Source organism: Petaurus breviceps, unplaced genomic scaffold (assembly GCF_028583685.1).
Source record: "Petaurus breviceps papuanus isolate PSGF00001 unplaced genomic scaffold, PetGlider_PUasm1.0 90822, whole genome shotgun sequence".
NCBI lineage: Eukaryota > Metazoa > Chordata > Mammalia > Diprotodontia > Petauridae > Petaurus > Petaurus breviceps.
This window is the reverse complement of record NW_027187351.1, coordinates 12901003-12913519: the sequence shown is the minus strand read 5'-3', so window position 1 is coordinate 12913519 and position 12517 is coordinate 12901003.

The window sequence follows — 12517 nt, the reverse complement described above, 5'->3', positions numbered from 1 at the left end:
AAATGCTGAGGAAATTATATGTGTGTCATCTCAAAACCATATCATCATCAGCAGTCATAGAGGGAATCTGGATTGACAAGGCCTGGGAATAGTTCTGTTATGTCCTGATGATCTTAAGAAAAGAATAGTAAAACAGGGGAAGAGAAAAAAAATTGGGGAGAAGGGGTGAGAGGAAAGAAAGTTAAGGGGAAATTATAATCAGGGTATGTAAGTAGACATCTATACAAACAAAGAGGAGGAAGACATGAGAGTAGTGACTGACATAGGTCTCCCTCTCAGTTGAACTAATCAAAAGAAGGAAAATACATATATACAGTTGGACCCAGAAATACATTTCACTAATCAGAAAACTAGGAGGAAAAGGGGAGAAGGGGTAGGAGAAATTTGAAAGAAGATTGATTAAAGGAGGGATTAGTCCTATCCTATGCAAAACAAATTCTAAGTGTGTACAAAAATATTTATACTTCTTTTTGAGGTGGCAAAAATAGGAATCTGAGAAGTTGCGTATAAATTGGGAAACAAATGGAGGGGGCAGAGTCAAGATGGTGGAGTAGAAGAAGGTCCTCCTTGTGGCTCCAGCTTCCACCTTCCCCAATTCCTGTAAAAGGGAACTCTGAACAAACTTTGGAGCTATAGAACACACAAAAAGATATAGAGAAGCTAAGCTCCCACTGAGCGCAGCCTGGCAGGACAGCAGGAATCTGCCAACACAGTGCTCTGGGAGCCGAGCCCAACTCCATGCCAAGGTTTTACCTCCAGGGAGGGCCTAACCAGTGACTAGCTGCTGGGACTCCAGATCACCAGCAGCTGTGGCCGTTTCCAGATTTATCAACACATAGATGCTAAGGACAAAGTGAGAGGTCAGTGCACTGTGGACTTTGGGACCCAGGAGTTGGAAGTGCATTAAGCTTTTGCCCCCAGGGCTGAGTAGCCTCAGCTGTATAGCCCCCCCCCCCTGCACTGCCCCCCCGCCCCATAGACCCCCGCAACCCAGCTTCGGCTCCTGGCCTGCATAGTGTAGGGGTACCAAGCGATCAGTCTGAGGGGTGATTGCTCTTGCTTTAACCTGCTTGCATCTGGATTGCAGACTAGGGTGGAGGTCCTGGGGTATGTGTCCAGCTTGCCAGAGCATGTGGAGGCTTCAGCAAGGGCACCCAACTAATACCTCCAGCAGCTGAGAAAACACCAGTGTTTGATACAAAGTTCCCCTGTCTGGAAGCAGAGTTCTACTGTGGAAAAAAGCCCAAAAGTCAAGTAATTGAGTGGCAAAATGACCAGACAAAGGAAACAAAGCAAACAGAAGAACCCAACATTAGACTTCAATTTTGGGGGAAAAAAGGATCAAAGCATGGAACAGGAGGAAGACAGTGAAGTCAGAACTCCTGTACCAAAAGCTTCAAAGAAAAATAAGAGCTGGTTACAGGCCATAGAGGACCTTAAGAAGCAGATAAGAGAAGTGGAGGAAAAAATTGGGAAGAGAAATGAGAACAATGCAAGAAAATTACAAAATGAGAGTCAACAGCCTGACTGAGGAAAATCATACCTTGAAAAATAGACTAACTCAAATGGCAAAAGAGGCCCAGAAAGGCAATGAGGAGAAGAATACCTTAAAAAGCTGAATTTGCCAGATGGAAAAAGAATCTCAAAAGTTCAATGAGGAGCATCATTGCTTCAGAATTAGATTGGAGCAAATGGAAGCTAATGACTTTATGAGAAATCAAGATGCTGTTAAACAGATCCAATCAAATGAAAGAATAGAAGGCAATGTGAAATATCTCATGGGAAAAACCACTGACCTGGAAAATAGATCCCGGAGAGATAATTTAAAAATTATTGGACTACCTGAAAGCCATGATCAACGTAAGAACCTAGAAATCATCCTCCAGGAAGTTCTCAAAGAAAACTGCCCTGATGTTTTAGAACCAGAGGGTAAAATAGAGGTTGAAAGAATCCATCAATCACCTCATGGAAAAGATCCCAAAAAGAAAACTCCTAGGAATATTATAACCAGCTCCTGGAATTCCCAGATTAAGGAGAGAATATTACAAGCAGCCAGGAAGAAACAATTTGAATATTGTGAAAACACAATCAGGATAACCCAGGATCTGGCAGCTTCTACACTGAGGGATCGAAGGACTTGGAATATGATATTCTGGAGGTCAAAGGAGCTGGGATTAAAACCAAGAGTCACCTACCCAGCAAAACTGAGTATCATGTTTCAGGGGGAAATATGGTCATTCAGTGGAATAGAAGATTTCCAAGCATTCTTGCTGAAAAAACCAGAGTTGAATAGAAAATTTGACATTCAGATACAAGAAGCAAGAGAAGCATGAGAAGGTAAACAGGGAAAAGAAATCATAAGGAACTTATCAAAGTTGAACTATTAACATTCCTACATGGAAAAACAATAATTGTAACTGATGAAACTTTTCTCAGCATGAAAATAATTGAAGGTAATAGAAATATATATATATATATATATATGTATATATATATATATATATGAGAGTATATGGGTATATGAATACATATGTGAATGTGTGTATATATGTTTATAGGTACACATGGATAGAGGGCACAGGACCAATTTAATAGGAAGGGATGATACTTAAAAGGTGAAATTAAGAGGTGAGAGAGGAATATAATGAGAGGAGATGGGGAGAGACAGAATGGAGTAAACTCTCTCATATAGAAGAGGCAAGGGAAAATGGTTACAATGGAAGGGAAGAATAGGAAGGCAAAAGGAAATGGGTCAACCTTATTCTCATTGAATTTGTCTTGGGGAGGGAATGAAATACACACTAAATAGGGTATCTCACCCTACAGGAGAGTAGGGGGGAAGGAGATAAAAGGGAGGATAATGGAAGAGAGGGCAGGCTGGGGAGGAGAGAAGTTGGAAGCACCCACTTTTGAAAAGGGATGGAATCAAAGTAGAGAATAGAACAAGTGGGAGGTGGGATAGGAGGGAGGGAAATATAGTCAGTCTTTTACAATGTATCTACTATGTTATTGTTTCGCATTAGCCACATATGTACAACCTTCAATGAGCTGCTTATCTTCCCAGTAAGGGTGGGTGACAAGGGAGGAAGAGAATGAATCTGGAATTCCAAGTTTTAAAATAAAATTTTAAAATATACATATATATACTATTATTAATATTATTTTACACGTAATTGGGAAATAAGATATACAGATATTGGGGCATAGAGATCCACCATGCCCTACTGGAAAAGATGAAAGGAGTATGGGAGAAAATATGGGAGAGAGCAGATTGGAGGAGGGTTTATCCTGTGGGACTGGTATTTTTGGATGGTGGGTAGTGGAAAAACAGGGAGAAAATTGTTAACTCAAAATCTGGTGGAAATGAATGATGTAAATCAGAAGTTAATAAAGCATTTGAAAAAAGAAAAAAATAGTAGAATTGGAAAAAAAATTGGGAAACAAATGAATGTTAGGGTATATAAATTTGATAAAATTCTATTTTTGCTGAATTCTCATCAATGTAATAAAAAATTAGGATTTCAGAGGACTAATGATGAAAAGTGCTATCCATTTCCTGATAGAAAAGTAAAGGACTCAGAATACAGTATATGAAAAATATTTTTAACATGCTCAATTGAGATATTGATTTTGATTGACAATACATAGTTGTTGTAATGGGTAATGCGTAATCACAACGTTTGTGATTTGCCCAGGTCATACAATTCATTATAGGCACTTTGATGAAATGTCTCCAATATTGGACTTGGAATCAGAAGTTACAGTTTCAAGACCCAATTCTGTCACAACCTTCAGTTTCCTAAACTATCAAGTGACTAATGCTTACCATGCTTGTCTCACAGGATTACAGTAAAGATCAAATGAAAGGAGATAATATGAATACGATAAGAATGTAAAAAAAAATTTGGTAAACACTGCAAAGCATTCTTTCAATCTGTTTTTGTTGTTGTTAAAAGTTTTCCCTGTAGATATTTTATTTCAGTGGAATCATACAAAGCAGGCACTTAATAAATGTTTGTTGGCTTTAATTGAATTTATAACACTGGCTGAGTTACTGAAAAAACTAAATGTCTAACACTCTTGAGTTGAGTTCTAGATTAGGAATTGAAAGATGTGGGATTAAATCTTGCCTTTGACACTTATTCCTTGTTTGACTTTAATGTGTCATTTAACATATCTAGGCCTCAAGTTTTCACCCTCTATAAAGGAGAGTAATATCTAAGGTCCCTCCTAGCTCTAGGTCATATGATCTTATGATTCCCTAACAATTAAATCTTGCTGAAATGCTTGTTGTGACATGCAATTACCTAGGAAATAACTAGCATCAAAGGATATTTAACAATTGATCTCTGTTTATTCCTAACCTTTTTTTATTCACCTGAAATCAGACTTGCTGATATGAGAGAGTGCTTGTTCATTAAAATAAGAGTTTTGTTTGTGTTTTGTTGTCCAACCAGTAAGATTAAGTGTCAGAGATAATTTATGATAGGTCAGAGATTAGCAGAATGATAGGTCACCTAAACCTGTAGGAGCACGGAAAGGGTGAAAATGAATGAGTGTTAACACATGGCTATTAAACATTGGATGCTCAAGATCATCTGTGTCATTCCTTGACATATTTCCATCTAGACAGATAGATAGATAGACAGATAGATAGATAGATAGGTAGATGAATAGATAGATAGAGATGAATGGATAGATGGATGGAGATCAATAGATATAGGTAACTATAACTATACTAGTACAATTAGACTAGCTATAGCTAGATAGATAGCTTTGTGGACAGAGAGAGAGAGAGAGAGAGAGAGAGAGAGAGAGAGAGAGAGAGAGAGAGAGAGAGAGAGAAGTGAGCTTTGAATACTCTGAGAAAGGACAGCTGTTACCTCATGAGTTGATGTTCTTAGGTTATGCATCCAAGTGAAAAATATGTAATTGGGCAATTAGAATAAATCATTATGCATGAATTTCAATTAAAATAAAGAGGTTTAAATATCAAGAACAATTCAATGTATGTTATTATTTAAGAAAGATACAGGAAATGAGATAACATTTAAAGCAAGAATTAAAGAAATTTAACTTTCTTTGCCATGGTCCTGACTGATTTCCATTATTTCTCTTTGACAGTTATTATCAACTTAATGTACAGTTGCTAACCTGCTCCTACCCTTCCCTTGAATCTGAATGCTCAGCAGCTCTAATCATATCCTGTAGTAGTAGATGATGTTTACATGCTGACCCAGATGCTCTTGTGCTTTGAGGCTTAAAGCATCAGAGAAAAGCAGATCCTTCCCTTAGGATTTGAGTCTTTGAGAACTGTTCACACCCTATAGTTTATCTGCTGACCCAGCTGCTCTGGTGCTTTGAGGCTTGAAGTATCAGAGGTAAGCATGAATAGACCACTTCAGATGTGGAAGAATTGTAACTTCTAGAATGCTGGAACCAAAAGTTTTCATTTTATTGACTGTTGTACTTAGGTTATCTCCCTATGCCCCTAGCTATTCATGCTGGGATAGATAAAAAGCCTTGTTTCCCAGGTGACCCATACCAATACTACCAGAATGATGGTGCTAGAATCTCTTTGTAAATTTGTTATAATGTCAGAGTCATCCCTCCTCAAAACTACTTCATATCTGTTTTATGTCTTCTTTCCATCTCTTTGTGATAGCTTAATCAATATTACATAGGATCAAAGATATTGAACTGCAAATGATTTCTTGGAGGTTACCCAGTTTAATATCCTCATTTCATGGATGAAAAAACTGAGGCTCATAGAGGTTGTTACTTGCTTAAAGTTACATAAATAGAAAGTGGCAAATAAAAAGTGGCTACTCTAAATCCAGCATTCTTTTTATCACACAGTGGTGCCTTTAATTTTGTAATTTTTGTCAGAACTCCTCATATCAGTCTTGCTTAAATATCTTTTGAAGAGCCTTTATCTTTTACCCCTTATCTAAATATCTTAAATCATTTTGGAAGGTATTTTTTTGTTCAGTTGTTTTTCAGTTGTTTCTTACTGTTCAAGATCCCATCTGGGGTTTTCTTGGCAAAGATACTTAGAGTGAATTGTTATATACTTCTCCAGCTCATTTTACAGATGAGGAACTGAATCAAGCAGAGTTAAGTGACATGTCCAGGGTCACACAGCTTGCAAGTGTCCAAAGGCAGATTTGAACTTAGGAAGATGAGTGCTCTTGACTTTAGGCCTGGTATTTTATCCACTTCACCACCTAGCTGCCTTTGGAAGGTATAAAGTCCAGCAAAACATTGCAAGAAGTCTGAGTATTCAAAGCAATAGTTTTCCCACATAGGTGGTCATGCCCTAGAGTATATCTGAGTTACTTTACAAATTCCTAATTCAGTTCAGAAGATTTCTGTTACTCCAAGGAGACCAATGCTGAAGATTTGTTTTCTTCAGGACTTCATAATCATCTCCTTCCAGCCAGTCCTTGGAGGCTTTTCATCAAAAGATTGACCACTAGTTAATGCATTCCTTGGCCACAGTAACTCATGAAACTATTTAGTAAGGTTTGTAGGCCTTTTATTCTGAATCAGTGAAGGCAATACCCACAGTGAAAATAATCACAGGTCTTTTATAGTCTTGAAGGAGATAAATGGTGTAGAAATAAATGAAGGAGGGATCACTTCAGTAGTTTGCCTAAATAGAAAAGAAATTTATCTTCTGGAGAGGTGATGTGCCAGTGTAAGTGTCTTATAGAGACTACCCAGTAAGCATGTAAGCTGAATACACATTGCATAATAATACTTGGATATTGGTTCACTTAGAAATTCAAGTTTTCAATTAAAAGGAAAAAAAGCAGAAAAGACTAAAATGTATCTCCTTAAAGATTAGCATCAAAGTTTCGAGTATTGAGCTGGAAAATAGTACAACTACTATTTTATTCACATAATTAGTCAGTGATTAAACATGAGACTTGTTATAGCTATCATGAGTACCATTGGGCTAGCACAGTCTGTTTGGAAGAAAAGTGCTTTTTTTTAGGGAGAAATTAACAGGAGAAGAGGATATGTGTACCCTAGAGTAGATGGTGTTAAGTTGAGGCAGAAAGAAGGATACCACTGAAAGCTAAGAGGAACAGTATTAAAAATGATCTCATCAAGTTGAAACAATACAAAAGAACAAATAAAATTCTATTAATTTAATAGAGGTAAAATTAAATCCTGAACTAAAGTCCAAAATATCAGTTCTATAAATACAAGATTGACTAGGCCTGGTTTTATCGATTTCATATGGAAAATGCTTGGTAGGGTCTTAGTTGACTCCAAGTTCAGCAACAATTAAGTGTAGGATGTAGCTGTTAATAAATCTAATAAAAGCTTATTCGACTTTCATTAGATAATATAGTGCCCTTCATTAAACCTAATGTAATGCCAAGCAAAGACAACTTCCCAAGGTTCAAAATACCAGCATAGGTGCTCTCCATTTTATTCAGTGAAAAATTAAGAACAGAGAAAATCAAAATATAGCATAATTCCAAAATACGGCATTCACCAAGTATAACTCAATAATCTCCAAGTACTACTCCACCCCTGGACATTATAATTCATTTAGTCAATCACAAAGTCCCTCTTCTCAAATGGAGATTAGTTTCCAATCATAAGTAAAGTACATTCTTTTGGTCAATCACAGAGCACAAAAAAGTCAAAAGTTCCCCACCCTTGGATCACAATTGAATTTACCCCAGAGTTACAAAAAGCTTAAGCACAGCATTTAATACCCAAAGAGAGGTATTTTCTTCATATTTACCCAAGGCAAGTTCTCAGCAATCTCTGCTCCTGGGAAGACAAAGCTTAGCAAGGCCACAAGATACATTGTCAGTGTCTTCATTAATTCATTCTCTGTCTGCAGAACAGTCCTAGAACCCCTGCAAACATCAGCAAAACCCTCTTCCAGGATTTCTGTAAACATACAACAAGAAAATCCTTCTTTAGGGCTTCTGAACCAACAGAAAGTTTCTAGAACCTCTGCAGCAACTGCATTGGCCTTCACCAGTGGGCACAATTCACTCTCTGTCTGCAGAACAGTCTCAGGAGCTCTGAACCAACAGCCAGGTTCCAGAACCTCTGCAACAACAGGACTGTCTTTCACCAGTGAGCAAATCTGGCAAAACAACATCAAAACAGACAGACAAAGTACCAGCATAACAGCCATGTCTCTTCAGTCTTTGGCAGCTCTGGGTGGCAGCTCTCAAAAGTCCTGGGCAATTCAAACTGGCCCTCAGCAATCCTCTCCATCTCTCTCTGCCTCCAAGATGCTGCTTCAAAAAAGTTCTTCTGTCTCTCTCTGTTTGTGTCTCTCTAAATTCACGTCACCAGATCCTCCCAGTTCAGCCCTCTCTTTCATGTCAACAAGTCCATCCCACAAGTGGGATTCACAAGCTTTGGGTTTTAACACAATCAATTAAAAAACCATGTCAATACAGAGGGATCTTTAAATTCCATTACTATTACACCTAGTTCTGATTCTTCATTGTGTCATGGAGGTAACCATGGTATAAGGCTCATGAAAGTGAAAATCTGGTCCTACCAAGATGGGGAGTCTTCCAGAAGCTTCCAGAATTGATCAAGTGACAGAATATCATTTATGGATGAAATTACCATGGCTCAGAAAGGCAGGTCCCTTGCCTGAAGTTTGACAATGAGATATTAAACTTTTCTCTCTTTTTTTTCATTTAACAACTCATTAAGCTATCTATTAACATGTAGAAGGTTTCACAATACTCATTAGTAGAAGAAAAATACTGATGAAATCATAGGTCATTTTAATCCCTAAAGAAATATCATTATAAAGTGTAGAAACAATCTTGCTATTCATAGTCACATCTAAGGAAATGTTGCGTGAATAAGAGAAACCTTGCAAGAATATCATAAACACTTTGGAAGGCTGCCATTTGGAGAAGAGGTTGGACTCATTTTGCTTAGAAACAGAGGGCAGAACTAAGAACAATAAGAGGTAGACTTCAGCTGAAGGTGAGGAAGAAGAAGTATGGTATAATATAATGAGCACTGAATAAGGAATCAAGAAGCCAAGATTCAAAACCTTGTCCTGCTACTGCCTATGTATGTAGTCCTGACAAATTATTTAAGTTTTGGAGGCTTTACTTTCCTCATCTGTAAAATAAGGGGATTGAAACAGGTACTTTCCGATGTCTTTCAACTCTAAGTCCATAATTCCATAATAATTATAGTTCCCTTGAAGTTCAAAGGACTGCCTTGGTAGGTAAAGAATTATCTTTTTTTATCTTCTCTTAAATGATACTTTCTGGTGGGTTTTTAAAAAAAATATCACCATTGTTTTCAAATACAGTCCTTACCCTCCTTCCACCTGCTTCAGCAAGGATCCTTTGTAGCAAAGATTTTAAGAAGAAAGATTGGGGGGGCGGGGGGGGAGCAGTTCAGTAAAGCCAATGAACACATCAACATGAAAGTAAATGTAATATTACACTTCCATAGTTTCCCACTTCTGCAAAGATATAAAAGAGAAACATTTTCTCAACTTTCCAATGAATTTTCAAGTACAGGACCAATTACTACTTTTTAGAGATATTATAGAGAATTTTTGTTCAGATACTAGCTGGACTACCTAACCTCCAAGGTCTCTTCCAAATATAAGATTCTATTGTTCTAATTATAAAATGATTGTTATGGTTTCTGTTGCCACCGCAACAGGCTCAGTCCATAGAACATCCATATAGTCAATTCTCGCCCCCCACGGTCACTACTTTCTCCCTAGAGATACACTAATTAGACAGAATGGCTGAAATTTTCAAGGATCATTACACATAGTGTTCGGTGCATGTAAAAGGTTTCTGCTGCTGCACAAAGCCAACATTACAATGAGACCCACAGGCAAATAGGTTCTGTTCTTTGTTTTGAAAAATGGTTGCAAACTTTTTATCTTACAAACAAAACACTAAATAAAGAAATCTGGTGCACTTGGAAATGAGAAAATTGAGTATAAGTCATGTAGAAACCTGCCAAATTCAGGGGTATATGAATATGGGCAGATGATCTTTACCTCAATCACTGGCTCCTATTGGAGACTATTCCCATCCCTTAATTTTTAATGCCTTTTCTGCCTAACTGTACCTTTCATTCTCATTAGAATGTAAGTTCCTAGAGGGCAGGAACCGATTTTGCTTTTACCTTTGTTCTCCAACATTTAGCATAGTGTCTAACAGCATTGGGTAAGAATTGGACCTAGGTTGTAACCCCTGCATGAAGAAATTCCATCCACCCAATACTGGTTACCACTTTTTGGCAATTCAGAGAGTTGTTTAGAGTTCTGAAAGTCTCAGTGATTTTTCCAAGGTCACTGGGTCATCATGTAACAGAGACAGGACTGGCACCCAATCTTCCTGTCTCCCCAAGGCTGGTCCTTTTTTCCCTTCATAATGGCCACCTTTCAATGAGTACATAGTAAACAGTTAATAAATGCATCAACAATGTAACTCACAGTTCCTAAGACCCTCCTGCCCCTGGGGTAACTCCGTACTGATTAGGGAGAATAGTGGGTAAACCTTTTTAGAAAGGTTTGGGAGAATCCTTCCAAGATCTTCCATCTAAAGAGGAGGTCCAGGGTAGTCATTTTATAATTTCCCACTAGGAAGTAGGACTTCAGCATAATCTCCCCCATCCCTTTTACATGCCCCACTTTTTAACTTCTTTTTATGTTTTGCTTTTTCCCATTAGATTGTGAACTTTTTGAGGTCAGGGATTGTGTTTCTTTATATCCCTAGCCTTAATACAATTCCTGGCACATAGTAGGCACTTTATAAATGCTGCTTGATAATAGATTTGTTGCTATGAAAGCCTCCATTTTTTTTAAGGAATTGGGGTTAAGTAACTTGCTCAAAGTTACATGGCCAGGTGTTTCTGGGTGGGTGCTAAGTGTCTGAGCCCGGGATTCGATTCCCCAGGTCATCCTGACACTGGGGCCAGTGCTCTTACTCACTATGCTACCTGGCCACCCCCATTTTTTTTCTATGGCAATTTTTGCCAAATATTGAAGTCATTAAAATAGTAGAAGTTTCTCCTAATCCAGGGAGCTAGCACATAAAACTATATAAGTATTTTGAAAACACAATTTCCATTTATATTAGAGAGTATAAACACTTCTGAAATACACAAACACACATACACACATACACACACATGCATACTTCAGTTTGATTAAGGCAGAAGTTCTTACTGAAATATTTAATCCTGGGAGCAAGAGAATAAAAGAGAAGCAGAGTAATTTATGTAATTTCACAAAAACCATCAGTCAATATAGCTTTTTGACATATCTACTCTAATCCTCATAAGCAGAAAACTGGCAATTATATATAACTGACATTTGAGATCAGAACATTTTGCATATATAATTTAATTTACTCTTTAAAGCAGGTATCATTATCCCCATTTTACTGATGAAGAAACTGGGGCTTACTGCAGTGAACAGACTTGTCTAAGATTATATGGCTGGTGAGTGGTAGATCAGCCCTACTCAAACCCAGATCTTTCAGTGACAATCCTTATGATGGTTACATTTCAACAAGTGACATCTTTGAGAGCTCTAGAAACTATTTGTAACAATTTATCATTAGGTTTCTTTGAATAATTTCTTCTAAAGTATAACAACTACACATGGTATAAAACTCTAAATGATGTTTTAATATTGTCTTTATATGATAAAGCTTTTAAAATAAGCTTTATATAAGTTAAATAATTTATTCCCTCCATTCCCAGCATAATAAAAAGAGTTCTAGTATACAAAAGAATTAGAATGGATGTAATCTATTCTAAGCTTCCAGGGGCAATGAGACTAACAATTTTCTTTCAAAATCATCTTAAAAGGATTTTCTCTCTGTCTTTTTTCTTTTCAAAGCCAGATTTCTACAGGGTCAGCCTTAGAGAAGCAGCTCAGTGTAGTGGAAAAGGCATAGAATTGGAAGTCAGAAGGCTTATGTTTAAGTCCCAGAGATGCTATGTGCTTTTTATTTTTTTTTGAGAAAATTAAAAACAAATTTATTAACACACCAATGCAGAACAGATTGAAACCAAGCACTCTTTTTAAAGTTATGAGCAAGCATCTTCTATAAAAGACCAAAGGTATTTTGATTAGGTCATGCAGTCATGAGGAGGTGGGATTAGTGCAGCTTCAGCTCTTCTCTAAGTATTTTGATTGGATCACATTTTCAATGAGGAGATAGGGTCAGTGAAGATATGTAGCAATTGCTGCCACGTGCACATTATGAGGAGATGGAATTTTACTAAGGAGATATGGTTAGATCAGATGTAGAACCACCTTCTCTTGTAGGACTTCCCTGTCCAAATTCAAGAAAAGTTAAAACATGGGTCATCTCTTCCTGTTGTACTTTGTTGGTAATGTATAGACATATTGATGACTTTTGTGGGTTTATTTTATATCCTGCAACTTTTATGAAGTTGTTAATTATTCCAACTACATTTTTTATTTATTCTCTAGAATTCTCTATGTATATCATCTGCAAGAATA